Source organism: Biomphalaria glabrata, chromosome 2 (genome assembly GCF_947242115.1).
Source record: "Biomphalaria glabrata chromosome 2, xgBioGlab47.1, whole genome shotgun sequence".
NCBI classification, from domain to species: domain Eukaryota; kingdom Metazoa; phylum Mollusca; class Gastropoda; family Planorbidae; genus Biomphalaria; species Biomphalaria glabrata.
In genome coordinates this window covers 58,761,017-58,770,664 of record NC_074712.1, presented here as the reverse complement: position 1 = coordinate 58,770,664, position 9,648 = coordinate 58,761,017, and the positions used below count along the sequence as shown (strand labels likewise).

At 32.9% G+C, this 9,648-nt stretch overlaps 1 protein-coding gene and 1 long non-coding RNA gene across 5 annotated transcripts in view; one reads left to right on the top strand and one right to left on the bottom strand.

The window, feature by feature from the left end:
- Nucleotides 1-3,243, bottom strand: part of LOC106068065 (uncharacterized) — a 23,511-nt gene extending 20,268 nt beyond the window's left edge. Inside the window, exon 1 of one of the 2 annotated variants that reach the window (XM_056021686.1) lies at nt 2,874-3,243. The gene's annotated coding sequence lies outside the window, so the exon portion shown is untranslated. Of the gene's footprint in view, nt 1-955; nt 1,124-2,873 lie in introns of those variants that run through there. The other variant, XM_056021687.1, reaches the window with a different exon arrangement.
- A 1,373-nt stretch (nt 3,244-4,616) lies between these two features.
- On the top strand, nt 4,617-8,877 carry LOC129924784 (uncharacterized). Of its 3 annotated transcripts, XR_008776708.1 has the most exons (5): nt 4,617-4,894; nt 5,202-5,369; nt 6,546-6,671; nt 7,017-7,085; nt 7,446-8,877. It is a non-coding gene; the product is annotated as an uncharacterized LOC129924784 (long non-coding RNA). The 3 variants fall into 3 exon arrangements; XR_008776707.1 differs by lacking the exon at nt 4,617-4,894 and having other exon boundaries at nt 5,076-5,369; XR_008776706.1 differs by lacking the exons at nt 4,617-4,894; nt 5,202-5,369 and having other exon boundaries at nt 5,391-6,671.
- The last annotated feature ends 771 nt before the right edge of the window (nt 8,878-9,648 follow it).

Below are 9,648 nucleotides of genomic sequence, written 5' to 3'. Positions count from 1 at the left end.
AGCTGGAGAAAAAGTAAAGAAAGGGAGGAAATCTCTCCCTTGCACGCCCAAATGACGTCATTTCTATTTAAAACTTGTCTGAAGTAACCTCGAAGCAAAATATAAGTTCTATTTTGTCATCTAGATGAAAAGGCTACAGTTGAATTGCTTGCTAGTCAGAACTGTAAAACTATTTATTGAAATCTAGGTGTGGTCGCTGTCTTTCAGTTTGATGTTTCCTTACTGGTGTCCAAACTTTACACCTGGGCGACACATAATGATATACATTTCCTACAGGCCTCATCACTGTGCACTGTGAGCAAATCTTTCAAAGGGCCGGAAAGCACCACGGCACCGACCGAAAATGGCCCGCAGGATGTAGATTTGGCATCTCTCTTTTTTTTTCTGATTAATTAACAAAAATTGATGTGTTTCTTCAGAGTTAAAGGTGATTACATCCTAGCCCTAAACCACCCACAAGACGGAGATGGTGGCAGTGGTGTAGCTAGGGTGGGGAAGGAGGGGTGAGAATTTGAAAATCCCCCGGGCCCCCACTTGAGGGGGCCTCCAAATGAATGTTTTTTGCTTTAAATATTATATATTACGCAAAATGCAGGGGCCCCCAAAGATGTCACGCCCCCGGGCCACCAAATATTGTCAAATTCCTAGCTACAACCCTGGATGATGGTGGGCAGGGTTCGAACCCGGGACCATGGAAACCACAGTTCAGAGCGCGCACCAACCAACCAGTCAGCCAATTAAACTCTACTAAGCGTCTCTATCGCTAAAAGAACTGCCTGTTTATCGGTCACACTTTGTTTATGCTCTAAATAACAAAGTTACTCATGTGTGTCGTGTTTTCTTGAATTAAATTAAAACTATTGACAAGAAGAAACGAATCGCCCAGCAGATGACAGGTAAATACAATAAAAGTACACTTGGAAATTACAAAATGTTATTTTAGTGAATAACTTACCTGGCAATAGTGTCTTCACTTTGACTTGTCAAGGAATTGTTCATTTTACTCTTATATTAGGAAACAACGGAAGGAATAATTATTCAGGAATAAAATGTTAGTTATTGTCTCTGCGATGTCTACTAAAGTATTACTCACTATAAGTGTAGTAGAAGGACAGTTTCTATGGTGTTCAGGTGTTGCCATAAATCAGGAAAAAAAGTTTATAGAAAATAAAAGAAAAAAAGAATTCATATTGTTTAAGAGAGAGAGACAGACAGAGAGAGAGAGAGAGAAAGAGAGGGAGAGGAAGAGAGTTAGAGAGAGGCGTACGTGTGAGATAGAAAGTACAAGAGTGCAGAGAAAAAGAGAAGTTTATGATAGAAAGAGAGAGAGAAAGAAGTTTAGGTGCGATATATATATAGAGAGAGAGTACTTGATAGGATAACGTGAGAGACAGAGAGAGAGAGAAATTACACGAGAGAGAGAGGGGGGATTTACGAGAGAAAAAGAGAGAGACAGAGAAAGAGAGAGAGAGAACGTGAAACAAGAGAGAGAGCACAAGAGAGGTTTACGTGAGAGAGAGAGAGAGAGAGAGATGTTTACATATTTATTGATTGAATCAACAGGTGGTATGCGAGAAGCACTTTTGCTCTAAAATGAACCAGATGACCTTCACCCATGGAACTACAAATACTGAAGAATTAATCAAATTAAATTCATGACATTGCTCACCCAGTACAATGTTTGCGTTATTGGGAATTAAATTCTTTTAAAGACTACCTTCGTTGTTCATTACAAATACACTTTTCTTTGCTAAGCTTCTAGGACACACATAGTAGTGACTGTTTTCTAAAAGTCTTACTTTTATAAACAAAATTATAAACTAAACGATATTTCTTGTTCTCACTGACCTACACTTTCATGTCTTCCAGTTTGTAGAATGTTTGGCATGTTTCGAATGTTCCTTAAGAGTTGAAGATAATCTACTTCCTAATCCAAACCTCCCGCAGGACGACGGAAATGGCAGCGGGCAGGGTACGAACCCAGGACCATCGAGAAAACCAGCGCGCATAGGCCTACCACACGACCAGACAGGCGGTGTAAAACTGTTCATTATTTGGTTGCAATATACTCTTGTTTTATCTTCTCTCTAGTCTTATTTTTCACTCTATTGTTAAACTTAACATCATCTGACCTATAGATAGCAAGGTCTGAAACTGAAACTTTACTTTTACTTTTTATTGTTTAACTCTCCCTCGGTCACTAGATGTCATATTCTGACATTCAAACATAGCTATATGTCATATTCTGAGACATTCAAACATAACTAGATGTCATATTCTGAGACATTCAAACATAACTTGAACAATAATGTGTTTATAAGTATTGGAAGATTATTTTTGTCCAAGTCTAAAACTCATGCAGGACGGCATAAGGTAAGACTAACTAAGATCAGGGCCGGATTTAGACTTTATAAAGCCCAAAGCTTTTTGAAAAATGGGGCCCCTTGTAATTTTTCCTTTCCTCTTTCTTCAAAATAAATGAAATAGCCCTAAAAACATTTTTTTAGGTGGGCCCTAAGTTATAAAATGCTTATGTTGTTCATGTGTAAATCCAACACTGACATAGACAGGCAACTAAAACAGAAATACAAACAGGAGGCAGAACAGTAGAAGAAAAAAAAGATTTCAATAACCTAACGAACATTTAAGATTTCAAAAACCTAACATGACAACAAATAGGGCCATTTTATTAAATGATTCGACAAGAAATTAATTAATTACAATTAAGAAAAAAAATTTAGACTGTGGTGAGATACCAATACCAACATTAAGGCTTTGTTTTTTAAAATAGAACTTAGGGTTGGCAGCAATGTCCCCAGTCTGCCACACAGACCAGAAGTTTAAGAAATAACATGAACAATTTATAAACTTACCTAATGAGAAAAACGTATGTTTGTGATTATAGCCACATTGTTATAAGTAGTCCTGATTATACTCCTTAACTGACACCAGTATTTGTTATCACCGGTGGTAGGTAGGCCTATATCTATGTCTTGAAAGTTGTGTGGAAATCAAGTCTGGCTCCTTTGTAGTTAAGTCCACAAGTTTGCCAACCTTACGCCCAAGCTAACAACAAACTAAAAACACGCTCCATACAAAGTCTAGATCATACGCCACAGAGATAAAACTGATCCGCTATTGAACAGGGTCCGCCCATACCCCGCCCTTCATGAAGCAATACGTCATCGCGAAATAAACAGTTTTAATATACAAATTAAAAAGCAGAGGAGGGGGTGGGTGGGAGGCCTTTGACCCATGAAGAGGAGCCACCACCCCCCTCTCCCACGTCTTTCTCCCATGTCAACAAAAATGTGTAATACAGAAAAACAATTTTTATTAGTCACACCAGCGGGAGTGGTGGTGAAGGCGGTATGCCCCCGCACCCTTAGAGCGTCAGGATCCAATCCCCATGTTTCAGTAGTGCCCCATTAAATTCCGGGACGCCTGACTGAACGTATTCACCTAAATAGAGAAGACCCAAAAGGCGGGCTTATTTTTTTTTCTTCTTAATTATAGAAAGAGAAATGGATCATGCGTAGCCTGTTTAGGGAGCATGAATTACACACGCACGAAAAGATGTTCTATTTTTGGTCATGATAAATTTTCATAGAAATAAATAAATATAGACTGGCCGATTAAAGAGTTTTATGAAATGAAAATTTGTGACTTGCAATTTAGTGTACTTCGTGTATGGCATTTATGAGCAGTATAAAAGTTAAGTATTCATATCTATTTCAGCCGTAACCTATATAAGTATTACAATATTTTCACTAGTGTTTTTTTTAAATCTCTCAGCGTGAAGATCATGCAATTTTTCATAATTCGGAAATCCGAATACAATAGATATACATGTTTTCAAGTTACATGAAGTTACTTCCTTCGGCCAGTCTATATTTATTCATGGAACTATACTAATGGAACAACAGCTCCTAGTTTTTACTAGGGGAGTGCCGTCGCGCATCATTTTCACGCATGGTGCAATATGGAGAAATTCAGGAGGATGCAAAAGAAGAAATTTACTCCTCCAGTCACTTGGACTGACCTTCAATGAGAGTAAAACTTTCCTACGCTTTATTTTATTAGATCTCTAAAAACTTCATCCATTTTCTCACAATGTTTTGTGATTTATAAAATTTTCCTGAATAAGGGATCGTCACAAAAGTTATTTTTTTAAGGCCACCCCATTAAAATAGCTGTTTTCAGTACTTTCACATTTGGGTATTTTACACAAAATCTGGATATTTTTTTATGTACATTAAATCATTATCATCTGTCCCGCGTAACTAAATCCTCCACTTTTCCCGGTCACCAATGTTCTTAACAAGAGAGAGAGGCTGGTCCATTATTTGCGTAGTCCAGCCAGCTTTTCTTCTGACAAACCATTTTTCGTTTATTCTCTTAAAGGATATTTTTTTAAAAGTTAGTCTTACAAAATACAATTCCAAACCAACTCATGCAGTTATCGTCTTTTCACAGTAGGAGGAGTCATCCTTTTTGCCAGCCAGAGTGTTAATTGGCAAAAGTAAAAAATTCATTATTTTAATTTTTTTAGTAAATATTCACAACTATATCTTTTATATAATAATATATTTTTTTAATAATAATATCTTTTATATAGACATGCTTTAATATATCTAATAAATGATTAACGCGGCCCTACCAATATGGGTATATTAATACTTAAATCTGGGTATTTTAAATTTCGAATGCGCATTTTTAAAAAACCGAACTTATCTATAGATCTCTTATATCTAGAATAATCTAGATCTACAACACCCAGACTTAGACTATGGTTCTAGATCTATTTAAAAGATATTTTTTTAAAAATAACTCAACAGATCTAATAAAGTCATGATTTCCACTCTATTTTCTCTAGATCTAGACCATACATGAGGTCAATATGAATGTTTATAGATCTAGTATCTAGTCTACGTCTAGAACTCAGATCTATCGATCATCATCATGACTATAGTATAGTATAGTTGACTATAGACTGAGACTCTACTATAGTCTATAGACTGTATTATACTGTAACTGTATTACTAGTATTATATTAGTGTATAGTGACGGTAATTATAGTCACTATAATCAATAGTGTATTGCCTGTAGATCTAGTACCTGTACTAATATTAGTAGATGTAGATCTATAATAATAATACTTTTTAATAGTAGAAAGTAGATTTATAATCTATCTAATCTAGATCTAAATCTAGACTTCACTTTCACATCACATGATTATTGATACAGACAGTGAATGAAACGAATGCAGTGATTATATTTAATATATTATAGTTTATACTGACTTATAGCTCTACCAGTTGATTATCATCATCATCATCTGAGGTCATCTCGAATAATAATCTAGACTAGTATGTCAATGTCTCTATTAAAATAATTAATATCATCAGCCATATATCATTTTAAATATTAAAATAGTAGACATAGATTTCTATATTATAAATAGATAGATTAGATCTGATCTATAAAATATAATTTTACAAACTTTAGAAATGATTGATTTTATTTTTAATTGATCAGCCTTCTAGACTAGATCTAGCATCTCTAGCTAGACTCTAACCTGTAGTTTGTAGATCTTGGAATTGGATCGAAATTCACCTTCCTAAATTGTCTCTAAAGTCTGTAGCTGATTTGAGAGGCCCAACGAGGCAAGAGTCTATTACTATTAGTACTCTAGGCTGTCTCTTGATCTATCTAGTAGGCCTACTTAGTTAGTGCATTAGCCTTAGCCATAGTGTAGTCAAATCTTGACAACTAGTCTTCTAGATCTAAGCTTCTAGAATAATTAGATCTAAATCCAGTTTAGATTTAGAATATAAAAGTATTTTACTAGCTAAAATACTAAATCTACTGATCTAAATTCTAGATAGATATACAATATATAGATCCAGTTTAGATTTGGAATATAAAAATATTTACTAGCTAAAATTCTAAATCTACTGATCTATACTTAATATTTTAGATATTATATGACATCTACAAAAATTATTATTAAGATATAATTATAGAATCTAGACTAGTTATTTATGTACATAAAATATATAAATAAAAGATAAAATTTATGCAGGCCTAGATCCCATAAATTTATAATTGATCCAGATCTATCAGTAAAAGTTACCTTCGATGGGAAGTTTTACCCAATCTAATCTATACAAGACAATTTATAATCCATGCCTCGCGTACACCCCATACATTAAATAATAGTTCCCATTCCATGCCATGCCCAGACCCATGAGTTCATGAAATAATAAATGATGTGGTGTCAAGTTGGATCTATCCCCTGAAATTCAGCACTTTAATATAAAACTCTCATATCTAGTTAATTATTTGCTATGACACTCTGATCAACTTGGACTTGTGTGATACATATATGTTTCTTATCAGATTTAATGAATGAAGTTTTGGTGCATTTTAAGGCTACAAAAGTATCATCAGGTGCATTCTAACCATTGGTATTTTTCCTGGCAACATTTCTATTCTAGTCTGTGATAAATTATAAATTTAAAAAAATGTTTGTAATGTTTCAGTTATTAACAAGTAGAACCATGCCAACCAGTTCTGATGATGTACCAGAATGGCTCAAGGATCATACTTATACTATTTCTACTCTCTGGGCAGACATTAATAATATTAGCATCCATTCAATATTTATTGTAAGTACTACTATACAATTTTTATTTTAGTTATCTAAAAGATGTTTTATGAAGTGTGATTTTCATGGTCAAGCAACATCCAAATATCGGGGGATGGAATTTAACATTTTTCTCTAGTTTTTTTTTTATAACACTCTTAAGCAAATTCATCTTTCATGAATGCCTAATATACTTGGCTGTTGTGCAGGCCATTCCTTTACAATAAACTGTTAGATGAAATTAGGCAAAATTATGTCTGATAATTTGTATGTTTGATACAACAATGTATTCAATTTAATAATATTATTTTTTAATTTTAATGTTTTCAAAAGAAATTAGCCATTATGCCTAATTGTATAATTACAGTTATGTTTGGAAATGCAAGAAAAAGGCATGCATTCCTGACAAGTCAATGATTGGTTGCACCTCTTAAAGGTAAGGTACTGCAATTTTTCCCTATGCACTTTTCTCATAAGCTGAAGTACTTGTATTTTTGAAAAACTAGTTTTCCATGAAAATGTAAATCATAATATATGTTATAGTTGCTTTTAGATGAGTGCAATGTCCATCAAATTAACTGAATATCTGCCTTCACCTTTAGTAATAATTCATAACTATTAAGGTCAGGGCCATGTCTACACATTAACGCAGTAGCTCCTTTTAGGTACAGACTATTTTTAGAATAGCAAAATTATATAATTATACTTAATAACATATATACGTTTAGCATGGTCAACACATATGTCACACATATTTTTATTTTTTTAAAATCCTTTTATTTATTTTTATAACTAGATAACTTTCTGTTATGAGAAAAGATGAGATTCTTGGACTCCTGCATAGCACCACCAGAAAGGAAAATCCCATCATGTTGCAAAATAAAAGTCTTGGACCAATTTTAATTTAAGATATATATATTATACTGTAAGCTCTATACATATTTATGTATATCCTGTCATTCAGCCAACAGGTTTGGATTTAGTATTTCTTTAAATCTGTTTGATATTGTACTTGAAAACTATTAATCTGAGCCCCATTAAAACAATAGGGAGTGCAGTGAATGAGTGGTAAAGCACTTGGCTTCTGAACTGAGGGTTCCTGGGTTCAATTAAGACTGGGATTTTCAATTTCAGAATTCATAAGGCTAGGGATACATGGCAATAGTAAGGAATAAGTAAAGGCAGTTTGGGGATCCATGGCTGAATGGTTAAGTCATGGGTTTGAATCTCTGTGAAGACTCGGGTTAAATTTTTTTTAGATTTTTGGGTGCCCCTGAGTCCACCTAACTCTAATGGGTAGCTGACTTTTGTTTTGGAAAGTAAAGATGGTTGGTTGTTGTGCTGGCCACATGATGCACTGGCCAAAGAATCAAATGACCTTAACATCATCTGCCCTATAGATTGTGACGTCTGAAATGGGATTTTTTTTCAAAAGGTGGTTGGTTGTTGTGCTGGGTACATGACACCCTCGCTAACCATGGGGCACAGAAACTGATAAACTTTATATCATCTGCCCCATAGATTGCAAGATATGTAAGGGAAATTTTACTTTTTTAAAATTAAAATAAGAATCTATCAAAAGTAAACATAAAATATGGTGCATTCTCCTTAAAACTAAAACCTGGTGCGAAGGTTTAAAATGTTGGCAAAAAAAAGCAACATCATATATTCTTAATTCCCTTTGCAAAACTTACTGAGAAGAACATGCATGTTGTTCCCTCATAATTTTCTTGACAGAGGAAATCTTGTTTATATTAGATTTGAATTAAGCAAATTAAGAAAAAAATTATAATCATTATTTCAAATGGTTGTATCTAAACCTTATGAATTATTTTTCCGTTATAAGTATATTGAGATTAATGGATAATCATGAAATTGTAAAATAATTGCTGCTATCATTCCATTGACTAAAGAACCATAATTTTTTTTTTTTTAAATTAATTTCAAAATGATTTTTTTCAAGCATAGAGTTCACATAGATCTGTGAATTTTTTTTTTTATTTGACTAATGCTTCAATTTTATTGTATCATATTAGTTGTTAATTTTTATTACCCAGAATATTTAAAAAATGAGTACACTATTTTCATGTAATAATGTAACTTGGTATTCACACAATACTCAAAATACACCATAATCTTTAGGCCATACAGATTTGTATAAATTAACTTGTTTAAATACATTGTAAATGTATACTGTTTGGATAAGAATAAAGTTTTTCTGTAGACAATTATTGTTCAAGATTTGTTGATGCTCCTGCTTAATCAATTATATATACAGGTCATTAGTTTTAACACGTCTGATAATAAATGACAGTACAAGTTAGTGAATGAAAATTGGTCATTATTTCAGCTGCTTTAGTCCTACATCAATGTGAGGTACCAGTACTTTGATTGTGTCATGTAATAATTTAAAGCAATATTTTGAAATGAATAGTCTGTAGAATTGACAGTAAATACATTTAAGTGATGGGCTGTGATCTGCGTGAATTGGGAGCTGATCATGTATTAAATTTGTGTTTTTGATCTTTACTTCAAGTAAATGTTAATGAGCAATTAATTTTTAATGAATAAATAATTTAAAAATAAATACAAAAGAACCATAAACATCTACTTTAGTTTAATAATTTTTTTTCATCAGAACAGAATTTCCAACTTTGCATTCTTAAAATAAAATATAATTTATTAAGAGTAGAGTCAGAACACAAAATCATAGTTTTAAAATATTAAGTAAATTAAGCTAAGCTGTGATCTCTTATAAACATTTGTATATAGACTATACACAATTTAATTATTATTTTTCATCAAATTGCAGGAACTAGTAAAACCATAGTCAATGAAATAGTAATACTAGTAAATGAGATAAAAGTAAACTAAATATCATCAATGCTATTGAAGCCACACTTGTTTTTTTTTTTTTATCTAGTTTGGTGGACTGCAATTAAAGTTGCTATTAATTTTACTGATCGTCTTAGCTGAAGTGCCAGTGTCGTCTCTTTGAA